Source organism: Oryctolagus cuniculus, chromosome X (assembly GCF_051225735.1).
Source record: "Oryctolagus cuniculus isolate XC-2025 breed Fujian yellow rabbit chromosome X, ASM5122573v1, whole genome shotgun sequence".
Lineage (NCBI taxonomy): Eukaryota > Metazoa > Chordata > Mammalia > Lagomorpha > Leporidae > Oryctolagus > Oryctolagus cuniculus.
Window position 1 is genome coordinate 35,778,910 of NC_142888.1, and position 24,019 is coordinate 35,802,928.

A 24,019-nucleotide genomic window follows, 5' to 3' on the forward strand; every position below is an offset into this window, starting at 1 on the left:
AGGTCTGGGTTCAAGTCGCACCTCTGCTTCTGATCCAATTTTCTATTGGTACACAGCTTGTGAGGCAGCATGTGATGGCTCAAGTACTTGGATCCCTGAGATTTGGATGGAATTCCTTTGGATCCTGACTTTCACCTAGTATAGCTGGGATGGATTGCTGTGGGCATCTAAGAATGAAAGAACTTTCACTCCCTTTCAGATGAAAACAAATACATATTATTCAAAAAAATTTTTATTTTATTTATTTGAAAGAGAGTTACAGAGAGAGGCAGAGGCAGAGGCAGAGAGAGAGAAAGAGGTCTTCCCTCCGCTGGTTCACTCCCCAAATGGCCGCAACGGTCAGAGCTGAGCCCATCTGAAGCCAGAAGCCAGGAGTTTCCTCCGGGTCTCCCATGCGGGTGCAGGAGCCCAAGGACTTGGGCCATCTTCTACTGCTTTCCCAGGCCACAGCAGAGAGTTGTATCAGAAGTGGAGCAACCGGGACTCGAACTGGTGCCCATATGGGATGCCGGTGCTTTCGGCCAGGGTTTTTAACCTGCTATGCCACAGTACCGGCCCCAAATACTTATTATTTTTTAAAAAGCTGATAAAAATAAATTTTCTAAATTTTCCAATTTTCCAAATTGCTGCCCCAGAAAATAGTAAATCAGTATGGTTAAATATGTAACTGTATACATCCAAGACATTGATAATGAAGTCTGAATTAAAGGAGTAAGGTAAAGGAGTCTATTTCTAAGACAACACGACGAACTGAACAAGTGGGATTTGGTAGAGATACTGTAGTTTCTGAAATGATTAGAGTCAGAATTTGCAGAAATTTACTGATTCCCTGTCCTGGGCCCTTTATATCATTATCCAACTTCTCATCTGGGAGCTAATGAGATAAAGCATCCCAGCGCTTGCTAGAGAGGCACAGGAAGTTGCCTGGAGGGAAGGGAATGGGGGTGGCAGCGGCAGAAGCCAAAGCTTCCGCCAAACAAAAGAGGAAAGCACTTCCGGTCACGCCATCGTCGCTGCCTTCTTCGTCAAGGTGAGTGTAAAGAAGGGGACTGATAATTCTCACAAATAAATCCTGCTCCCTTCGGGGAAACGTTGCTTCTGGCCTCAGCATGAGGTGGAAACAAGGTGTATTCATTCTCAGAGTACAGCGTGTGAAGGATGCTTCTGACGCCTGTGGTTCTGATCGCTTCACCATCTCCTCTCCTCCTCCTCAGGGGAAGGGAGGCCGGCACCCGCCCCCTGCCCCCACCCTTGCTTCTGACATTCGTGGTTCTTTTATCCTCCCGACTTCTGGTCATGCTTCACATCCCCTCTTTATCCCGGATCCTTTTCTCCGGTATTTCTGGTTGTTCCCTGTCCCACAAATCTCTCTCTTCCACTAATCCGCAACTTCCGCCCCGCGCCCTTTTAGCCCCAGACCCTTGGCGAGCCCCTTCCTATTCTCTCAGCGGACATTCTTCCTTCCTTCTCTTTCCATCCCAGAATGAAGGGAACTTAAGAAAGTTCCAGGAATATGAAATTAAAAGATGCAGTTATTTTGGTACACAAATTTGATTCGTAGGTTTCTTTCCCCCCATAATACGCATTTTCCACGAACTTTTTGAAGACTCGTATTTTACTCCCTTTGCTGGCTTTCGGTCTTTTACTGTCTCTCCCCTGCAGAGGCCATTGCGTTATACATTTTCCAAAAGCAAGTATGTCTTAAACGTTGAGTTTGCTTTTCTTGTTCTTAAAAAAAAAAAAAAAAGAAAAGCAAAGAAGCAGAAATTGTAGAGCCTGAAGAAGGCATCGGGACTTGTTCAAATTATGTCTGTCTATTTATTTATTTCTCTCAACAAAATTATGCGCCATTTAGTTATTATTGCACTGGTTTCAACCCTCTAAGTGTTTGTATTGATTGACTGATTGATTGTAGTTTTTTTTTAAATGTTGGCAGACAGAACTCCCAGAGTTTTGGAGGAGCAAACATAATGGGTTTTGCGTATACGTTGGTGTCAGCTTTAGAGATGGAAGCTTTCCCATCTCCTGTAAAACCATTCTTAGAGGAGAAGTGATTGACAGGCTTGAGGTCCAATCCTCAATTTATTACTTCAGGAGTTAACTTTATTATACAAATCCTTTTCTGGTCTCTAGGGGCAACATTGAACAGTAAAGCTGGCAGATTTTTTTTAAAGATGGTTTCCTAGGCTCACTTTACGATTTTTATATAGTCTGCCTGTTGCAATGGGAACTTTGTCTTTTCGTGTCTTGAAATGTGAGGTGTATTTTTCTGTTCCATGTGTTATGCAAAATTTATCTTGGAAGAATATCAACTGAATTTATTCGCTTTTCTTTACCCATATGATCATTAAATTTGTGGTAAGGACAAGGTTTTTGTCAGGCTTTATGAAGAATTTAACCACAGTTCCCCTTGAATAAGCAGTTAACTTCTTCCTCCTCCTGTAACTCATGTGTTGTGTTTGACAGAATGAGCGATGACTCCCTTTTCTAGGGCAGAATTTCAGTTCATTTAGATAGAATAAACAAATGAGGTGGATTTCATGACAGCAGAACACTCAGGAACTTTTTAAAACGGTATTAGCAAATGTCTCTTTACTCATATTATTATGCAACATTTATATGTCTTTCACACTGTTTTCAACCCACTGTGCACCCACCCATTTGATTTTGTGTGTGTGTGTGTGTGCTGAATAGCTTATATGTCAGACAGTGTTCTCAGAACTGGGAATACAACAGTACAAAACAAAAGTAGATGTTATAGCTGAGAGGCAATAAATGAATGCAGAGATCTTCAAAAAGTTCACAGAAATAGGCATTATCTTTTAATTTCCTTTTCCAGGAACTTTTTCAAGGCACCACTTCTATAAAATAAATTGTGATGGGGGCGAGCTGTACTGTTTTAGATAAGATGGTCAGGGAGCTCTCTCTGGTAGAGTGGCAGTTCAGTACAGACCTGAAGGAAATGAGGATGCAAATTATGCAGATTATTATTGGAAAAAAATACTTTCATGCTATGATCTCTCATTTGTCATTCACTCTGCTTCCTACATCTCTTTTGCCATCCCTGTGGTCCTCTAGTGGCCACTTTGCTGCATAACTTTAATTCAACACTACCAACTCAGATAACTCAATCCATCGCAATTCCCTGTATTCTCTGCCACCTGGCTAGCTTCTTGCTACCATTGAGATGAATTGCCACTTAACAGTCCCTTTAGGAAGGAGGCTGTATCTATATCTCTAGCCCCACCTCACCCCCAGTTTGTTTATTCCTGGTGCATTGTGTGCTATTCTATAGTAATATTTACCTATCTTTTTGACTGCTATTACCACTGTGTGTTCATAATATTTTGCCCATAAATGTTTGGTGTGGTAATTTGAAATTAATCCAGTGCTTGTCAGTAAGAGACAAACTTTTAAATATAGTTTCTCCACTAATGTTCACAATTACTCTCTAAGGTCATTAGTCATTGTTGTCATTTTGCTGATGATAAAACCAAGACCCAGAGGTCTGGAATAACTTGCTAAACTGCTATATTTCATGCATTTAAAGTCCATCAAACACTTAGTCCTGGTCAGGTTCTCTCTATCTCTCTGTTAATGAGAAATAGAAAAATATACAGACTATTTTATTGTTTTATAAGACATAATCTGTGTGCAGAAACTCCAGTTTTTGGAAACTTCCTGTCATAGATAGGAGTATCATGTACTTGAATTACATGCTAATTGATAAATATTAGGAGCCATGAAATATGACTCTACCCATTTTTAATAAAGATTTAAACAAGCAGAAATCGAAAGAAGAGTACAATGAGCACTCATACTCTGAACCTAGAGTCAGCAATTATTCTTTTTAAAGATTTATTTATTTATTTGAAGGTTAGAGTTACATGGAGAGAGAAGGAGAGGCAGAGAGAGAGAGGGAGAGAGAGGGAGAGAGATCTTCTATCCTTTGGTTCACTCCCCAATTGGCTGCAACAGCTGGAGCTGCACTGATCCAAAGCCTTCTCCGGGTCTCCCACACCTGTGCAGGGGCCCAAGGACTTGGGCCATCTTCCACTGCTTTCTCAGGCCGTAGCTGAGAGCTGGATTGGAAGTGGAGCAGCCAGTACCTAAACCAGTGCCCTTATGGGACGCTGGCACAGTAGGTGGTGGCGTTACCTGCTATACCACAGCACTGGCCCCCAGCAATTATTCTTTTAAAAATGTATTTGAGGTGCCAGCGCTGTGGCGCAGCGAGTTAACGCCCTGGCCTGAAGCCCCGGCATCTCATATGGTCACCGGTTGAAGTCTCGGCCTAACCTACTTTACTGTGCCTACTTTACTTTTACACCAGCCCCTCAGCAATTGTTAACATTTGCCATATTAGCTCATTTGCTCACTTGCTCTGTCTATTCAACCATTTATCCATCTGTACATCGACTCATTTTTTCAAAGATTTATTTATTTACTTGAAAGTCAGAGTTACAAAGAGAGAGGAAAGACAGAGAGAGAGAGAGGTCTTCCATCCACTGGTTCACTCCCTAGATGGCTGAAACGGCCAGAGCTGCGCCAATCCGAAGCCAGGAGCCAGGAGCTTCCTCTGGGTCTCCCATGAGGGTGCAGGAGCCCAATGACTTGTGCCATCTTCTACTGCTTTCCCAGGCCCTAGCAGAGAGCTGGATTGGAAGTGGAGCAGCCAGGTCTCAAACCGGCACCCATATGGGATGCCAGTGCTTCAGGGCTGGGCATTAACCCGCTGTGTCACAGCGCTGGCCCCGACTCATATGTTTTTTGATCTTTCTATTTTGACGAAACCATTTGAGACTTGCAGGCATTATTTTTTAGTAAACTTAATCCATGCAAAAAAGTGCACATAACCTAATTATACAACTCAGAGCATTTTCCAGAAAGTAAACATATGCGTGTATGTGTAATCAGCATCATGATTGAGAAATGAATATCATCAGTATTTAAAAGAACTTGACTGTGTCCCCTACCTGTCACAACTCCAAATCAATTACAATCATGGCTTTTGTCACCAAATAATAATTTTGCCTGTTTTTGAAGTATATAAAAATGTAATAATATGTTTTGTATAAATTTTTTCTGTCTGACTAGTTTGGTTTAACATTTTGCTTTTGAGATTCATCTGTGTTATTGACTATAGAACTAATTCCTTCATTTTAATTGTTATACAGTATTCCATGATTTGAATGTATCACTGTAGAGGTAGCACTGTTATTATAGATAAGCATTATGGTTGTTTCCCTTTTTTGGCTTGGAAATAATACTGTGAAGATTCTAGTTTGTGTCTTTTCGTTATATGTGTAAACATTTCTGTTGAGAATATATTTGAGTAGAATTGCCTAATTAGTTATGCATACGATTAGTTTTAGTAGACACTGCCAGTTTTCCAAAGTGATTGTATTGAAACACTCCTAACAAATGTTTAGGAGTTCACGTCATTGTCTTTCCTTTTTAAAGAAAAAAGTAGCCATTCTAGTGGTTGTGAATGGTGTCTCATTGTGATTTTACTTTGTGTTTCTGATGACATAAACGAACCAATCCATATGTTTGTTAGTCGTTTGGATATCATTTATGAGGTGCCTGCTCAAGTCCTTTGGCTTACTGATTTGTAGCTTTTTCTGTATAAAGAATGTGAATGCAGAGTTGGATATTTGTATTGAAAATCTCAGTGGCTTGCATTTTCAGTCTCTTAATGGCTCCTTGGTAAACAATATTTCAATTTTGATATTAAATTAATCTTTTTTCCCCTTTATGGCTACTTCTCTTTTTCTGTAAAGATTTATTTTACTTTAAAGAGTTATATGGAGAGAGAAGGAGAGGAAGAGAGAGAGAGAAAGAGAGAGAGAAAGAGAGAGAGGGAGGTCTTCCATCCGCTGGTTCACTCCCCAAATGGCCACAATGGCTGGAGCTGCGCCCATCTGAAGCCAGGAGCCTGGAGCTTCTTCTAGGTCTCCCACGTAGGTGCAGGGCCATCTTCCACTGCTTTCCCAGGCCATAGCAGAGAGCTGGATCGTAAGAGGAGCAGTCGGGACTCAAACCGGCGCCCACATGGGATGCCAGCACTGCAAGTGGCGGCTTTTACCTGCTACACCACAGCGCTGGCCTCGGTTATTTCTCTTTTGTCCTGAGATAGATCTTTGTTTTTCCCAAGGTCATGGAGATACCTTCCTATGTTATTGCTGAATTTCTCATATTTATATTTACAGTCTTTTTGTAATTGATATTTTAATATGTTGTCCGTATAGGTATATGTAATGGCCCGTTTTTTGTTATTGAAATAACCATCCAGTTAGTCTCAAACCACTTATTGAAACAGTCATTTTCCCCATTTGTAGTATAATCTTTTTCATAAAAAAATTATTGAATTACATATTGAAGTCTGGCTCTACATTGTGCTCAGTTCAGTTTGTCTATCCTTATATGAATACCACTCTGTTAATTAAGGTAATTTTACAGTTTATGTATGATCGTGCACATCCTCCAGTTTTAATTGCTTTTTTCATATAATGCCTTAATTATGCTTGGTCTTTTGATTTCCATATGCATTTTATAATTAGCTTGTCAATTTCCATAGAAATTCTTCATAGTACTTTGAGATGTCATTTAATAAATCAATTTGGGGAGTACATATTATGGCATAAATATCTTAACATTCATCTCCTAACATTAGGAACATTTTGTAAATAATTAGTTATCATCTCACCAAAGAAAATAACACTATTTCTCTGACACCATCTAATGCCTAATCTTTGAAAACTTTTATCCTTAAGAAGCCTTTTATAGCTGCTGCTAAAAAACCATTTTCTGGTCTAGATTAATATGTTATTTTTTGAGATTTTATGGGTATTGTTTTTTATTTTGTTAAACTTGTTAATATTTATATATTTAGTACTATATAATATGTTACTGTGTTTATTTCCTCTATAGGTCAGATTGTCTAGTCTAGTAGTAGGAGCTTTTTCACTTTAGCTTCTGTGTGTTTTCTTTTATTACATAAATTTTCAAATATGTTCAAGGTGGGAAATACAAAGGGTCTTTAAAAATTTTATGGATACTGAATTATGAAAGTGATTTAAAAATAGGTTTTAGGTTGATTCCATGTCTTAGCTATTGTGAATTGAGCTGCAATAAACATGGGAGTGCAGATAACTCTTTTATTTGATGATTTCATTTCCTTTGGGTAAATTCCCAGGAGTTGAATGGCTAGGTCATATGGTAGGTCTATATTCAGATTTCTGAGGTATTTCCATACTGTCTTCCATAGTGGTTTTACCAGTTTACATTCCAACAAACAGTAGATTAGGGTACCTTTTCCCTGACATCCTTGCCAACATTTGTTGTTTGTTGACTTCCGTATGAAAGCCATTCTAACTGGCATGAGGTGAAACCTCATTGTGGTTTTTTTTTATATTTTATTTTATTTATTTGTCAAGTGGGGTTACAGACAGTGAGAGGGAGAGACAGAGAGAAAGGTCTTCCATCCACTGGTTCACTCCCCAAATGATGGTGACAGCTGGAGCTGGGCTGATCTAAAAGTCAGGAGCCAGGTGCTTCCTCCAGGTCTCTCACGTGGGTGCAAGGGCCCAAGGACTTGGGCCGTCTTCTACTTCTTTCCCGACCATCAGCAGAGAGCTGGATTGGAAGAGGAGCAGCTGAGACTAGAACCGACGCCCATATGGGATGCCAGCGCCGCAGGTGTAGGATTAGTCTACTGCGCAACAGAGTTAGCTCCTCTCATTGATTTGCATTTTCCTGATGGCTAGTGATCCTTAGCATTTTTTCATGTGTCTGTTGGCCATTTGGATTTCCTCTTTTGGAAAATGTCTGTTTGATCTTTGGCCATCTCTTAACTGGGTTGTTTGTTTAGTTGTTGGGGAGTTTCTTGATCTCTTTATATATTCTGGTTATTAATCCTTTATCAGTTGCATAGTTTGAAAATAATTTCTCACATTCTGTTGGTTGATTCTTCACTTTCCTGAGTGTTTTCTTTTGCAGTACAGAAGCTTCTCAATTTGATGTAATCCCATTTGTTGATTTTGGCTTTGATTGCATGTGCCTCTGGGGTCTTTTCCAAGGAATCTTTGCCTGTGCAAATGCCCTGCAATGTCTTGCAGGGTTTCCCCAATGCTCTCTAGTAATTTGATGGTATCGGTCATAGATTTACATCTTTAGTCCATTTTGAATGGATTTTCATGTAAGATGTAAGGTACGGGTTCTGCTTTATACTACTGCATGTTTTCCCAGCACCATTTGTTAAAGAGACTGTCCTTGCTCCAGGGATTGGTTTTAGCTCCTTGGTCAAATATAAGATGCTTGTAGATGCTTGGATTGATTTTTCGTGTTTCTATTCTGTTCCATTGGTCTATCCATCTGTTTTTGTACCGATGCCAGGCTGTTTTAATTATAACTGCCTTGTAATAATGTCTTGAAATCTGGTATTGTGATGCTTCTGGCTTTGTTTGTGTTGTGTAAGATTGTTTTAGCTATTCGAGGTCTCTTGTGTTTCCATATGAATTTCAGCATCATTTCTTCTAGATCTGAGAAGAATGTCTGGTATTTTGATTATCACATTGAATCTGTAAATTGCTTTCAGAAGAATGGACATTTTGATGATATTGATTTTTCCAATCCATGAACATGGAAGATTTTTCCATTTTTTGTATCTTCTGTTTCTTTCTTTTTTTTTCTTTTTTGTTTTTGTTTTTGATAGGCAGAGTGGACAGTGAAAGAGAGAGACCGAGAGAAAGGTCTTCCTTTTTTCCGTTGGTTCCTTTTTTCCGTTGGTTCACCCCCCAATGGCCGCTGCAGCCGGCGTGCTGCGACCGGCGCACCGCGCTGATCCAAAGCCAGGAGCCAGGTGCTTCTCCTGGTCTCCCATGCGGGTGCAGGGCCCACACACTTGGGCCATCCTCCACTGCACTCCTGGGCCACAGCAGAGAGCTGGACTGGAAGAGGAGCAACCGGGACAGAATCTGGCGCCCCGACCGGGACTAGAACCCGGGGTACCGGCGCCGCTAGGCGGAGGATTAGCCTATTGAGCCGCCACGCTGCCTCTATTTCTTTCTTTAATGTTTTGTAATTCTCATTGAAAGAGGTCTTTTAAAGGGTAGCTTCACTAAGCTGGTTTCCAAACAAGGGCCATTTATTGCCACTGGGTATTTTTCTCTCAAATCTCTTTTCCTATAAAGTTCTTCTGTAGCTCCCTTTTAAATAAGACCATGAAAGTCATTATTTCTATAGGATGTCTCATATTTTGGATTTAGACATTGCTTTCTTTGTTTCTAACAGAGGAGACTTCCTTAGCATGCCAGCCCAGATAAACTGCCCTTACCCTTTAAAAATGTATTGATTTTCATTTTATTTGAAGGAAGGGAGGGATGGAGGGATGGAGGGAAGGATAAAGGGAGGACAGAGTGAGAGAAAAAGAGAGATCTTCCATTCCCTGATTCACTCCCCAAAATGCGTGCAACATCCAGGGCTGGGATAGTCAAAGACAGGCACCCAAAACTCCATCCCTGTCTCCCATGTGGGTGTCAGGAATTCAAGTACTTGAGCCATCATCTGCTGCCTCCCAGATTACTCATTTGCAGGAAACTGAATAGGGAGCCAAGTAGCCAGGACTTGAACCAGGCACTCCAATATGGAATGCAGGCATCCCAATCAGCAACTTAAGCTGCTGCACCAAATACCTGCCCCTAGATGATTGCTTTTTTGTTTAAGTTTTATTCATGTATTTATTTATTTGAATGACAGAACGACAGAGGAAGGGAGACAGGTATGGAGGAGAGAACTTAGAGAGAGAAGGGGGGAGAGAGAGAGAGAGAGAGAGAGAGAGAGAGAGAAAGAGACAGAGCTTCTATCTGCTGGTTCACTTCCTAATGCTCGCAACAGCCAGGGCTGGGCCAGGCCAAAACCAGAAACCCAAAGCTGAGTCCAGGTCTTGCACATGAGTGGTGGTGACCTAGGTACTTGAGCCATAACCTGCTTCCTCTCAGGGTGCACATTAGCTGGAAACTGGATCATAAATGGAGGAGCTGGGACTGGAGCTAGGTAGTCCTCTATGGGATGTAATCACTGCATCAAACCTGTTTGACTTACTTCATGTACATAATGACCTGCGGTTCCATCGTGTTGTTAGAAATGACATGATTTCATTTTGGCTGGATAGTATTTATGTTTTCTTTATCCACGTGGGAGACCAGGAAGAAGCACCTGGCTCCTGGCTTCGGATTGGTGTAGCGCGTCGGCCGTGGCGGTCATTCTGGGGATGAACCAATGGAAGGAAGACCTTTCTCTCTGTCTCTCTCTCACTGTCTATAACTTTACCTGTCAAAAAAAAAAAAAAAAAAAGATTGGCTATAGATGCCAGGGTTTGCTTTAGTCTTTCTGTTCTTTTCCATTGGTTGCTTCTCAACAATGGTCATAATCATCATATATAAAATGCCCTATGATTTTTAATCATGGGTCTCTTCTCATATCCCCATCCTTCAAATATATGTATTGTTTTCTTAACAAGTAGTGAGGCTTATGAAGGTATGTTCGGATCACAATCTTTTCAAAAATATTTATTTATTTGAATAGCAGTTACAGGTGTGTGTGTGTGTGTGTGTGTGTGTAGAGAGAGAGAGAGAGAGAGAGAGAGAGAGAGAGAGAAGGAGAAAGTATCTTCCATTTTCTGGTTCACTCCTCAACTGCCACAATGGCTGGGACTGGGTCAGGCTGAAGCCAGGAGCCAGGAATTCCATCCAATTCTCCCACATGGGTGTCAGGGGCCCAAGCACTCAGATCATCTGCTGCTTTCCCAGGACATTAGCAGGGAGCTGGATTGGAAGTGCAGCAGCCAGGACTCAAATCAGTGCTCATATGGGATGCCATGCATATGGGATGCACTGCACCACAACAGTGGTCCCCAGGTCACAGTCTTTTGCATCATTCTTCTGAAATAGAATCCTCTTTGTCCAAATCAGTTTCTTTTCAAGGAGATGCCCACTTCCTTCTTTTGCTTACCTCCCTAGAGGAAGATATGCAACTTTTGGAGAGCTTTCTGTTCCCAGGTTAAGTCCTCACTTTTCCATTTAGGATTTCCAGGTTTCAGGTATCTGTGATGTTTTGGTTGAGTCCTGACTATATAGTCTGACTCTGAAGTTTTTATGACAGTGGGGAGATTTATGGCTGCAATTGCTCTGGTGATTTTAATTCTCTTCAGTATGTCTATGTTGATTGATAAGATACTGCTATTTTTGTCAGCCTATTTAACTTGCCATCTGTACCTGAAGTCTTGCCCTCAAATACTTCTCAATTTGGTGTGAAAGAAAATCATGTGGGCCTTTCATATCTGTAGGTGCCTCTTCCTTGGGTTCTGAGTCCTTAAATCACTAATCACAAATCACGAAATTTGACCAAAAAATTACATCTGTGCTTAATATATACAGACTTTTTTCCTTGTTATCATTCCCTTAACAATACAGTATAACTCTTTCCATAGCATTGAGATTGTATTTGGTGTCATAAATTATCTAGAGATGTTTTAAAGTATATGGGAGAGGTCTGGCTCTGTGGCATAGTGGGTGAGGCTGCTGCCTGCAGTGCCAGCATCCCATGTGGGTGCTGGTTCGAGTCCCAGCTGCTCCATTTCTGATCCAGCTCTCTGCTGTGGCCTGGGAAAGCAGCAAAAGATGGCTTAAGTCCTTGGGCCCCTGCACCCATGTGGGAGACCCTGAAGAAACTCCTGGCTCCTGGCTTTCGATCGGTAGAGCTTGGGCTATTGTGGCCATCTGGGGAGTGAACCAGCGGATGCAGGACCTCTCTCTCTCTCTCTCTCTCTCCCTCTCTCTCCCTCTCCCTCTCCCTCTCCCTCTCCCTCTCCCTCTCCCTCTCCCTCTCCCTCTCCCTCCCTCTCTCTCTTTCTGCCTCTCTGTAACTCTGCCTTTCAAATAAATAAATATTTTTAAAAAATGGAAAATAAAAAAAACCAAAGTCATTACATCTTAAAAAAAGTGTGGAAAAAGATATGCATAGGTCATAAGCAAATACTGTGCCATTTTATACAGGGAACTTGACCATCCATGGATTTTGGTATCTGTGTTGGGTTCCTCCCCAGATTCCAAGAGATAATTATAATGTGATACCATGGAAACACAAAGGAGTGCAGGCTAACTGTAGTGTGCAGGTAGTGGGGAAGTCTTGGGTGGAGATAGGTATTAAAAGACTGTATGACTTTTTAAAAAATGGTCATTTGTTTATTTTCATCTGCTTGAAAGGCAGAGAGAGAGAGAGCGAGTGAGCTTTCCGCTCTTCTGGTTCACTCCCCACGTGGCTGCAGCAGTTGGGGCTGGGTGGGCCAGACTAAAGTCAGGATTCTAGAATTCCATCCAGCTCTCCCAGGTTGGTGGCAGGGGCCCAAGCACTTGAGCTATCATCTGATGCCTCCCAGGATGCATTAGCTGAACGCTAGATTGGAAGTGGAGTAGCTAGGGCCGTAACCAGCACTCTGATGTGGAATGTGGGCATTGCAACTGGTGCATTATGATTCCCACCTTGATGGTATGAGTTGATAGATGAAGGAGGTGAAGAATGGTAAGAGAAGTAGGTGCCATGCTTTAGCTATTGGCTTGCGCATTTCCCTAAAATTCATGATTAGATGTTTGGCCACCAGAGTGGTTGCTATTGTGATATCATGGACCTTCAGAAGATGTGGGGCCTAAGGGAAGTTCTTAGGTCATTGGGGACATATCTTGCAGAAAATTGTAGGACCACAGTCTATCTCTGACTTTCCATTTGATGGTGTAGGTTCTTATACACAGACACACACACAAACACACACACACACACTTGCCATCTGCCACCCTCATTAGAGGCAAAACCCCAGTGGAGGACTTTGAATCTCCCAAACTGTGAGCTAAATAAAACTTAAAAAAAAATCAGTTGGTGGGGCCAGCGCTGTAGCATAGTAGGTTGGGCTGCTGTCTGCAGTGCCAGCATCCCATATGGGCACTGGTTCGAGTCCTGGCTGCTCCACTTCTGATCTAGCTCCCTGCTAATGTGTCTGGGAAGGCAACATAGAGTGGCCCACGTGCTTGGGCCCCTGCACCCACATGGGAGACCCAGAGGAAGCTCCAGGCTCCAGGTTTTGATTCTGCCTAGCTACATCCATTGGCGGCCATTTGGAGAATATATCAGTGGATAGAAGACCTCTCTCTCTCTCTCTCTCTCTCTCTCTCCCTCTCCCTCTCCCTCTCCCTCTCCCTCCCTGTCAACTGTGATTTTCAAATAAATACATCTTTAAAAAATGTAAAAAAAATAACTGCCTCAGGTATTTTGTTTTAGTAATGCAAAGATGACTCATACAACAGACAATGGGGCTAAGTTATGAGCCTTTTTTAAAATTTTAACAGTCTGGAACTTAATGGGGAGGGGTTTGAATGAAAAATATCATAATCTGTTGTTTCAATTTTTATTTTTGTTAAAGATTTATTATTTATTTGAAAGACAGAGTTAGACACACACACACACACACACACACACAGAGGCACAGAGACAGAGAGACAGAGAGGGAGATCTTCCATCTGCTGGTTCACTCTCCAAATGGCTGCAGTGACCAGGGCTGGGCTAGGCTGAAGCTAGGAACCAGGAACCAGGAGCCAGGAGCTTCTTCTGGGTCTCCCATGTAGGTGCAGGGGCCAAAGGACTTGGGCCATCCTCCAATGCTGGATCAGATGCTGGCATCACAGGCGGTGGCTTAACTCACTATGTCACAATGCTGGCCCCTAATCTGATTGTTTAGAAAGATCACTACAGGAGCCAGTGCTGTAGCATAGTGGATAGGGCTGCTGCCTGCAGTGCCAGCATCCTATATGGGCGCTGATTTGAGTCCCGGCTGCTCCACTTCTGATCCAGATCTCTGCTATGGCCTGGAAAGCCGTAGAAGATGGCCTAAGTTCTTGAGCCCCTGAACCCATGTGGGAGACCTGGAAGAAGCTCCTGGCTTTGGATTGGCACAGTTCTGGCCTTTGTGGCCAACTGGGGAGTGAACCAGCAGATGGAAGACCTCTCTCTCTCTCTCTGCCTCTCCTTTGCTCTCTGTATAACTCTGACTTTCAAATAAATAAATAAATCTTTAAAAAAAGAAAGATCACTACAAATGAGAACTGAAAGTTCCCATTGAGCAAGGCAGCTTTTCTTTACTTTTTTACAAAAATATTTATTTGAAAGGCAGAGTTATAGAGAGGCAGAGGCAGAGAGAGAGAAAGAAAAAGAGAAAGAGAGGTGTTCCATCTATTTGTTCTCTCCCCAAATGGTTGCAATGGCTGGAGCTGGGCCATTACAAAGCCAGGAGCCAGGAGCCAGGAGCTTCTTTGGTTCTCCCACGTGGGTGCAGAGAGCTGGATCGGAAGTGAAGCAGCCGGGACTAGAACCAGCGCCCATGTGGGATGCCGGCGCCGCAGGCAGTAGCTTTACCTGCTATGCCACAGCGGTGGCCCCAATTGCAAACTTTTTAATACCATGTTATATGCTTTGAAAATTACTGGCTGTGGAGCTAGCATTGTGGCACAGAAAGGTTAAGCCTCTAATTGCAGTGAGTGCTGGTTAATCATCTAATTGCAGCCATCTGAGGAGTGACCTTGGGAAGGAAGATCCCCCCGCCCCACATCTTTGCCTTTCAAATAAATAAATAAGGTCTTTAAAATAGAGAAAATACTGTCTCTGATTTTCACACATCTATAAATGAGTAATACTCCTGTTTCATGGATGAGTAATTTCTAAGAAGTTAAGGGTGATAAAGTGAAGATAATTTCGGATGGGGCTGGCACTGTGGTGTAGTGGGTAAAGCCGCAGCCTGCAGTGCTGGCATCCCATATGGGCACTGTTTCATGTCCCGGCTGCTCCTCCTCTGATCCAGCTCTCTGCTATGGCCTGGGAAAGCAGTGGAGGATGGCCCAAGTCCTGGAAGAAGCTCCTGGCTCCTGGCTTTGGATTGGCCCAGCTCCTGCTGTTGTAGCCATTTGAGAAGTGAACCATCAGATAGAAGACCTCTCTCTCTCTCTCTGCCTCTCTGTAACTCATCCTTTCTAATAAATAAATAAAATCTTTAAAAAAAAGGAGTTACTGTGGAGCTGTGATTTTTTCCAAATTGCACTACTACAGCTTTCGAGAAACCAGGTAGGGAAGTGGAGACAGAGTGTTCAGTGCTTTGCACTTATTCTTCATTGGGGCGCTAACAATTACTCTGTTTTATTTTTTTTTTTAATATTTATTTATTTATTTGAAAGTCAGAGTTTCACAGAGAAGGGAAGGCAGAGAGAGAGGTCGTCCATCTGTTGATTCACTCCCCAATTGGCTGCAATGGCTGGAGCTGTGCTGATCCGAAGCCAGGAGCCAGCAGCTTCTTTGAGATCTCCCATGGGGTGCAGGGGCCCAAGGACCTTGGCCATCTTCCACTGCTTTCTTAGGCCATAGCAGAGAGCTGGATAGGAAGTAGAGCAGCTGGACTTCAACTGGTGCCCATATGGGATGCCAGCACTGCAGGTGGTGGCTTTACCTGCTATGCCACAGCGCCAGCCCCCTTATTTTATCTTTTATTTAGTTGTCCTTTGCATAATGTTTTATTTGGAAAAGAGACACTGCATCTTTGAAAATAGCCTAGAATGGAAAGAAACTATCAGCACATTGAGGAAAAAGAAAAGGAGACAGATAAAAAGAATACTAATTTGATTGAATGAGTAAGATATAGTAGATAGCTAAATGTAGAGGAGACGGTGGGATTTCGGGTGATGCTATGTTCTTTTTATGGCGTGGGTGATTCAGAATATGTGGCACCATTTACTAAGTTGGAGACATTAGAAGAAAAGATAGGGCCATTTTCATGTATTTGTGGGATAACCAGGAACATGTGTCTTTTTGGCATTTATATTGTTTGGGGTTTGAGAGAGATCTGAAGTGGAGATTAAAGTTAAGGATTTATTGGCATAGAAAAGATAATTGAAACCACAGGAGTGAAGGCAATTACATAAAACAGTATGGTTATATAGAAATATACTACAATGTGTGCTATGTGTGTAATTTTTAAAATAAATGTTTTATTTAGAATATAGTTTTAGATGTATAGTAAAATCACCAAGATAGTACAAAGAGTTTATACCCCACACAGTTTGTGTTATTGACATTTGACATTATTATTGTATGTTCCTCACAACTAATGAACTCATACTGATACTCATACTAATACCATATTTTATTCTGATTTCTTTAGCTTTTTTGTTTTCTATTCCTGGATCCCATTCAGGATGTAATTTTATGTTTATTCATCATGTCTCTTTAAGCTCCTCTTGGTTATGAGAGTTTCTCAGATTTTCCTTATTATTGATGACCAAGTTTTGAGCAATATTGGGCAAGTGTTTTGTAGAATATTTCCCAATTTGAGTTTGTCTCATACTTTTATCATTGTTGGACTAGGGTATGGATTTACCTAACTATCTCAGAGGAATAGCACACAGGAAAAGTGCCATTTTTATCACATAATATTATGAGGACATGCTGTGAACATGACATGCATGATGAGGTTAATGTTGATTACCAGGCTGAGGTAGTGTTTGCCAGGTTACTCCGATGTAACTTTAGATTTTTCTCCTTTAGATTCTTTACTCTTTGGAAGGAAGCCACTATGTGCAGTTCAAACTTAAGGGATGAATGTTAATGCAGTTTCATTGGGGGTTGGGGATTAGTAGCCACATAAGTTGTTTGGGATTCTTTTGTTTTGTTTTGTTTTTTGAGAAACACATAGAGCACCCATGCACTGGTTCACTCCCCAAATACCTGTAATGGCTAGGGCTAGAGCAGGCCAAAGTTGGGGGCTGGAAACTCAACCCAAGTCTTCCACATGAGAGACAGGAATGCAATTACCTGAGCCATTACCGTTGCCTACCAGAGCCTCCAGGAAGTTGGAGTCAGGAGCCAGAGTCTAGTATTTAACCCAGGTATTTCAAAGTGGATGTGGCTGTCTTAACTGATGTCTTAACTACCAAACCAAATGCCCACCTCTGTTTTGAATTCTGTACAGCAAATGCGACTTCCATTTACATATTTATTCAGTAATTTAAATCAACATTGACTCATGGATATTTATTTTATACTTTGGCTTATAATCGAGTAGTATATTTACTTTCTGGTGCCAGTTATTCCAGTTTTGGCCATTGAGGTTGTTATGAATTAACGCCTGGGTTTCTTGACATATCTGTATCATTTTGTTGTTGTTGTTTTTTGAGTACTTCCTTACTTTCTGGAATTACAAGGTACTCCAGGCTGATATTATATATTCCATGCCCCAATCCTAGACTCAGCAATTTTTCTAAGGGCCCCTGATTTATTTCATTGCAGAGTCCTATTACACACAAAGATCTGGATATGCTGTGTGTACTAGTTGCTATCTGTGTGTCAGTGTGTCTAGGTCCTCTCAGTAGACTGAGTTAGGAAATAATGTCTACTGACCATTAACTCACACACATTTAGTTTACACTAAACATGAGTTTTACATATATTTTTTAAAGATTTATTTATTTATTTGAAAGTCAGAGTTACATAGAGAGAGAGAGAGAAAGGTCTTCCATCCGATGATTCACTCCCCAGTTGACTGCAACGGCCAGAGCTGCGCTGACCCGAAGCCAGGAACCAGGAGCTTCTTCCAGGTCTCCCATGCGGGTGCAGGGGCCCAAGGACTTGGGCCATCTTCTACTGCTCTCCCAGGCCATAGCAGAGAGCTGGATCGGAAGTGGAGCAGCCGGGTCTTGAACCGGCGCCCATATGGGATGCCAGCACTTCAGGCCAGGGTGTTAACCAGCTGCGCCACAGCGCTGGCCCCCATGAGTTTATATTGATGTCTCTGATTTTAATCCAGTACCACAAACATGGTTTATCCCCTTTATTTATCTGTATCATTCCACTCTAGTGAGAAACCTGGCTTCTGCAACCTCCTACCCATTTATTTGTTCAATACCAGTATGCATGCACAGCATTTTCAGGATTATTAACTCATACCTCCATGAGAAACAAATTTACCAATCAGTGTACAGTGCTTCTATGCGGTTCCTTTTGCACTTAGTCTTACAGTCTCTACCCATTTCCAGAGTTACCTAGGGTGGCATATTTTCCCTTCACTCTTGGGTTCTGTCATACGTTTGTAATACAGTTAGGCCTTTTTGTCAGAGTCTGCATTCCATCTTCAGATATCCCCTGCACCTCAGTTGATTTTGTGCATATTTGCATGTTTTAAGATTCACTATTTCTTCTGCCAGGTTCTGATAAATGGACAGTGTCACAAACCACTACAGTCATACAGAATAGTTTTTGCCACCCTAAAAAAAAATGCTATACTTCATCTTGTCAACCTTCCTCTCTTCACAACTCCTTGGCCTCACTGTTCTATTGTCTGTATAGTTTTGTTTTTGAACAATGTCACACAAATGGTGTCATGCAATACTGTGGTTTTGGATGTGGTTTGTCCCCCAAAAGTTTATGTGTTGGAAGCTTGGTCCCCAGTGTGGTGATGTTTGGAGTAGGTGGGAAACCTTTAAGAGGTAGGGATTAGTGCAAGGTAATTAGGTCTTGGAGTGCTCCCCTCCGAAGGAATTAATGCTGGTTCATGGAGTGAGTTCTCACATGAGCAAGTTCTTCTAAAAAAGCAAGACTGGCTCCTTCCCAGTGTCTGGTTTCTGGTCTCTGGCTTCCTGGCTTGCCACGTGCTCTTTCCCTCTGCACATGCTCCTGCTATGAAGCTGGCCACCATGTGGTGACCTAGCCAAGAGGCCCTTACTAGAGACTGAATCGATAGTGCTGCCCAATACTGGATTGTTCTATCTTTGAAACTGTGAGCTAAATAAATGTTGTTTCTTTACAGATTACTAACTTTAGGGTATTTTGTTATAACAAGAGTAAACGAGCTAATACATGCAATAGGTGTTCTTTTCAGACTGTCTCTTTAACTTATAATATGCATTTAAGTTTCATTCATATTCCTGCGTGCGTTAATGGTTCATTACTTTTTATCACTCATTTGCGTTGTTGTATTACATTCCTTTTTAAAAAAAGATTTATTTATTTATTTGAAAGGCAGAATTACAAAGAGGCAGAGAGAGAGAGAGAGAGAGAGAGAGGTCTTCCATCTGCTGGTTCACTCCCCAAATGGCCGCATTGGCAGGAGCTGGGCGGATCTGGAGCCAGTAGCCAGGAGCTTCCTCCAGGTCTGCCATGTGAGTGCAGGGGCCCAAGGATTTGGGGCGTCTTCTACTGCTTTCCCAGGCCACAACAGAGAGCTGGATTAGAAGTGGAGCAGCCGGGACTTGAACTGGCTCCTGTATGGGATGCTGGCACTGCAGGCGGTGGCTTTAGCCACTATGCCACAGTGCGGGCCTCCTGTATTACATTTCTATATGTTTAGTCCCAACAGTTTTACGTGGTTTTGTGCTATTGACTTTTTAATACATGGGGCTGGCGCTGTGGCACAGTGGGTAAAGCTGCCGCCTGCAGTGCTGACATCCCATATGGGTACCGGTTCAAGTCCCAGCTGCTCCACTTCTGATCCAGCTCTCTGCTATGGCCTGGGAAACCAGTGGAGGATGGCCCAACTCCTTGAGCCCCTGCACCCTCATGGAAGACCTGGAAGATGCTCCTGGCTTCAGATCCACGCAACTCCAGCCATTGTGGCCATCTGGGGAGTGAACCAGTGGATGGAAGACCTTACTCTCTCTCTCTCTCTCTCTCTGCCTCTGCCTCTCTCTAACTCTGCCTTTCAAATAAATGATAAATCTTTAAAAAAAAAAAAGAAAAGAAGAAATGTATCATTAGACTGCTTTTACATTTATCTACATAGTTACCGTTACATTGCTCTTTGATTTACCCTCTGGAGCCACCTCCTTTCAGGCTGAAGAACTTATTTTAATATTTCTAGCAAGATAGGTCTGGTAGCAACAAATTCTTCCAGTCTCTTTTTGTTTATCTGTGAACATGTCTTATTCTGTCATGATTTCCTTTTTTCCCCTATTTTTTAAAAATTTATTTGTTTATCTGAAAGTCAGAGTTACAGAGAAAGAGGGGAAGAGAGAGAGAGAGAGAGATCTTCTATCCACTGGTTCACTCCCCAAATGGCTGCAGCATCTGAGGCTGGGCCAGGCTGAAGCCAGGAGCCAGGAAGTCCATCCAGGTCTCATGTGGTTGGCAAGGGCCCAAGCACTTAGGCCATCTGCTGCTGCTTTCCAGCAGGGAGCTGGATTGGAAGTGGAGCAGCCCGGACTCAAACCAGTGCTCATATGAGATATGTCGCAGGTGGCAGCTTATCCTGCTGCACCACTGTGCCAGCCCTGTTTCATTTCTTTTTAGACTGAATGATATTCCGTTTTTTAATTTATCTGTCAGATTGTGAGTGAATGAATGAGTTATTTCTCATTTTTGGCTGTTATGAATAATGCTGCTATGAACTTCTGGTATGCATATTTGTGTGGACATAATGTTCTCATTTTTCTGGGGTTATATACCTAGGAGTGGAATTGCTGGGTTGTATGGTAACTATAATTAACTTTGTTTTTTTTTAAATTTTTTATTTAATGAATGTATATTTTCATAGATAAAACTTCACCCCTCCTCCAACTCCCATCCCACCTCCCTCTCCCTCTCCCATCTCCCATCTCCCATCTCCTTCTTCATTATGGTTTATTTTTAGTTTGATCTATAATTAACATTGTAAAGAACTATCAGACTGTTTTTTGAAGTGGCTGTACCATTTTATATTCCGACCAAAGATGTATGGAGGATCCCAATTTCTCCACATCCTTGCTAAATACTTGTTATTTTTCCTTTTTAAAAATTATAGTCATCCTACTGGGGGTGTATAATAAAGAATCTAACTTTGAAAATATTTTAAGAATTATTTAAAACTATTTTTAAAATGCTGACTTTTTGAAGTTTTACTTCGCCCTCTTCATCTGCTCTCTACATCTAAGCCAAGTTGGTACAAAAGTGTGGATGCTTCCTTCTTTGGAGCTAGCAAGAGATTCCAATCATGTAAGCGCCATCTTGTGTGAAAGAACCTCACCCTCCAACTACCATAAATTTAAGTCAGTCTCCATTCTTTGCTCTTTCTAAACTGCTTGGGAGACTTGCCTGTTCTCCCCAGGAAAACCTCATTTATCTGAGTAGTAAACATTTTCATGTACTCTCAGTGTGTGAGGTCTTTTTTATCTGAACATTTGAGTCTAATTTTTGGTGAGCGTCCTCCTTTCTCCTCAGGGTGGCAAGAATAATTGACACAGTGAGCTTGGAGCCCAGACAAAGACAGTCACCAAGGGGGTGGTTGAGGTGGAGGCGGCATTCTTTATTTAATTGCTTTGGCTTGTGAACTACTGCTGCTGCCAGATGGCAGGCATGCATGTTGCATTTACAGGTTGGCTTATGCTTTAAGTTGTGTTGTTCTGTGCTGTGCTGTTGATTGTGACAGAAACTCTCAGATTTAGCCAAGTCAGAAATGTAGATAATTTAATGGGCATTTTGGAACAGAGGTATGGTAATTGAGGCTCTTGTGTAATGGCCTTGGGTGTTGTGTCTTGGTCCAGACCTATCTGTGTGTCCTCGATTGAAGCTGGATTCAGACAACTATATCTACAATGAATTGGTTTTGTAATTTCAAACAGGCTTTACTCCTGACAGCTGACTACTCATTGGATGGTCTCTCATGAGAGAGCAGTCACTGGAGGGAGGGGTGGAGGGGCATTTGCTAGGGTCACGCAGCACTACTGCCATTGCTTGTAGTTCTGTTGCAACAAAGATCCTGATCCTCAGGATTATAGGGAAGAACATCTGTGGCACAGAGAAAGGAGCATTTCAAACCCAGACTAAATCTTGGCTCTTAAATCCTGTGCAACCACTATTGCCGTTGGAGGAGCCCCCTTAACAATGACAATGCTAATTTGAGACTTGCTACATGAAAAACTTCATAAATATGAGCAGGGTAGAGAGAACTGCCTGAAATATGTCCAGTAACAACAACAAAGGAAGTAGAAGACAGACAGAAAAAATCCTGGATCTGAGAAAAGTAAACAGAAATGGAGATCTGAAATTTCAAACATACTTATTTTTTATTTTATTTGAAAGGAAGAGAACCAGAGAGAGAGACTCAGAGAGTCTTCCATCTGTTGGTTCACTCCCCAGATTCCCACAACAGCCAGGGCTGGGCTGGGCTGAAGCTGGGAGCCAGGAAATCAATCCAGGTCTCCTCCATGGGTGGCTGTGACCCAGCTATGTGAGCCACCTCCTGCTATCTCCTAGGGTATGCATTATTAGGAAGCTGGAATCAGAAGCAGAGCCAGGGCTCAAACCTGGGACACTGATATGGGATGTAGACATCTCAAGTGCATATGTACTCAAATTTTTAAAATTTATTTATTTGTTTGTTTATTTGTTTATTTACCTGGGTGGCAAAGTGACCGAGAGAAAGAGAGAGAGGGATATTTTATCTGCATCAGATGACTGTAACATCTGGGACTGGGCCAGAGCTCCATCTGAGTCTCTCATGTGGGTGGCAGGAATTCAAGTAATTGAGCCATCATCTGCTGTTTCCCAGACACACTAGCAGGAAGCTCTGTCAGAGGTGAAGTAGCCAGGAGTTGAACCCACAGATATGGGGTGCAGACATCCCAAGCATGCACCTCTCTATATATGATTTTTATACCTTGTTGAATCAATCTTCTTGTCAATGATGTCCTTCTTTTTCTCTTTTTATAGTTTTTGATTTAAAGTCTGTTTTTACTATTATGTGTATAGGTACGCATGTTCATTTTTGGTCTGATCTGCAGCAGTTCATGGAGGTGGTAGTATGACTTTGAAGTGGATATGGACTTTCAAGTTGTGTGTCTTTAGGCCCCAGAAAGTTGGGTGTCAGTCATGCTAAGGTTTGTGATGGCTGGAGCCACATTCCAGGTGCTGTGGAACACAGAGGAGGCTGCCCCCTTGTCCTGGCAGGCAATGCTGAGTGATGCTGGACCTTGTGACTCCAATAGCGGTAGCCCTGGAACTGTGTGATACGGAGTACAGTTTAAAATGAGTTAAAATTTTCATACGTTTTCTGTGTACATAGTCATATCAACTCTAAATACTAAGCTTCCTTCTTCATTTCTGATCCTTATTCTCTTATTTTTTCATCTTCTTTCCTTCTCTCCTTCCTCTGATACCTCTGGATAGGAACTCCAGTATGTTGAATGAAAAGGATGATAGCAATGTGCTCTGATTTCCATTAAAAGGGAAGCACGTTTATAAGTCATGATTTGTTTTCACCAATGAAGTAGTTTTTTTTTTCTCAAAAAGTGTTTATATATGTCTTTGAATTTCAGAGAGATAGGGAGAGATAAAGTTTGCATGTAATAAACAGTGGAGCTGAGATACAAATCCAGGAAATCTGACTGTAGAACCCAGGCATCTGTCCTGCACTTCTTTGTACTGACTCTGAGCTAATATGAGGGCATGAAATTCAGTTGTCAATTAGCTCACTTAAATGAATACAAAGACATTTCTAGTATTCACTTTTCAGTTATTTATACCAGCCAAGTAACCACTATCAATGAAAATTATAAATAGATGCTTAACTGCTGTGGTTTGCATATTAGTTTCAGTGTCCCCTAAATGCCCATGTGTTACAGACTTGGTCTTCAGGGTGGCACAATTGGGAGAGACTGGAAGTTTATTCCAATTAATGTGTTTAGGAGATAGGCTAGTAAGAGGTCCCTAGGTCAGTGGAGACGGGAACTTGGAAGGTCATTCTTTGGAGAGAGTTGGTTGTAAAAGTGGAGTTTGGGGGCTAGCATTGTGGTATAGTTGGTAAAGCCACCACTTGCGATGATGGCATTCCATGTGGGCACTGGTTTGAGACCTGACTGCTCTACTTCTGATCCAGCTCTCTGCTAATGCTCCTGGGAAAGTAGTGGAGGATGACTCAAGTACTTGGGCCCTTGCCACCCATGTGGGAGACATAGAAGAA

At 42.0% G+C, this 24,019-nt stretch overlaps 1 protein-coding gene across 4 annotated transcripts in view; it reads left to right on the forward strand.

Annotated features, from left to right (window-relative positions):
• Positions 1–929: 929 nt before the first annotated feature.
• The window catches only part of MAGED1 (MAGE family member D1), an 80,048-nt gene continuing 56,958 nt past the window's right edge, over positions 930–24,019 (forward strand). For 2 of the 4 annotated variants that reach the window (XR_016227939.1, XM_008248504.5), the window contains exon 1: positions 969–1,030. The gene's annotated coding sequence lies outside the window, so the exon portion shown is untranslated. Of the gene's footprint in view, positions 1,031–24,019 lie in introns of all 4 variants that reach the window. The other 2 variants (XR_016227941.1, XM_008248505.5) reach the window with 2 other exon arrangements.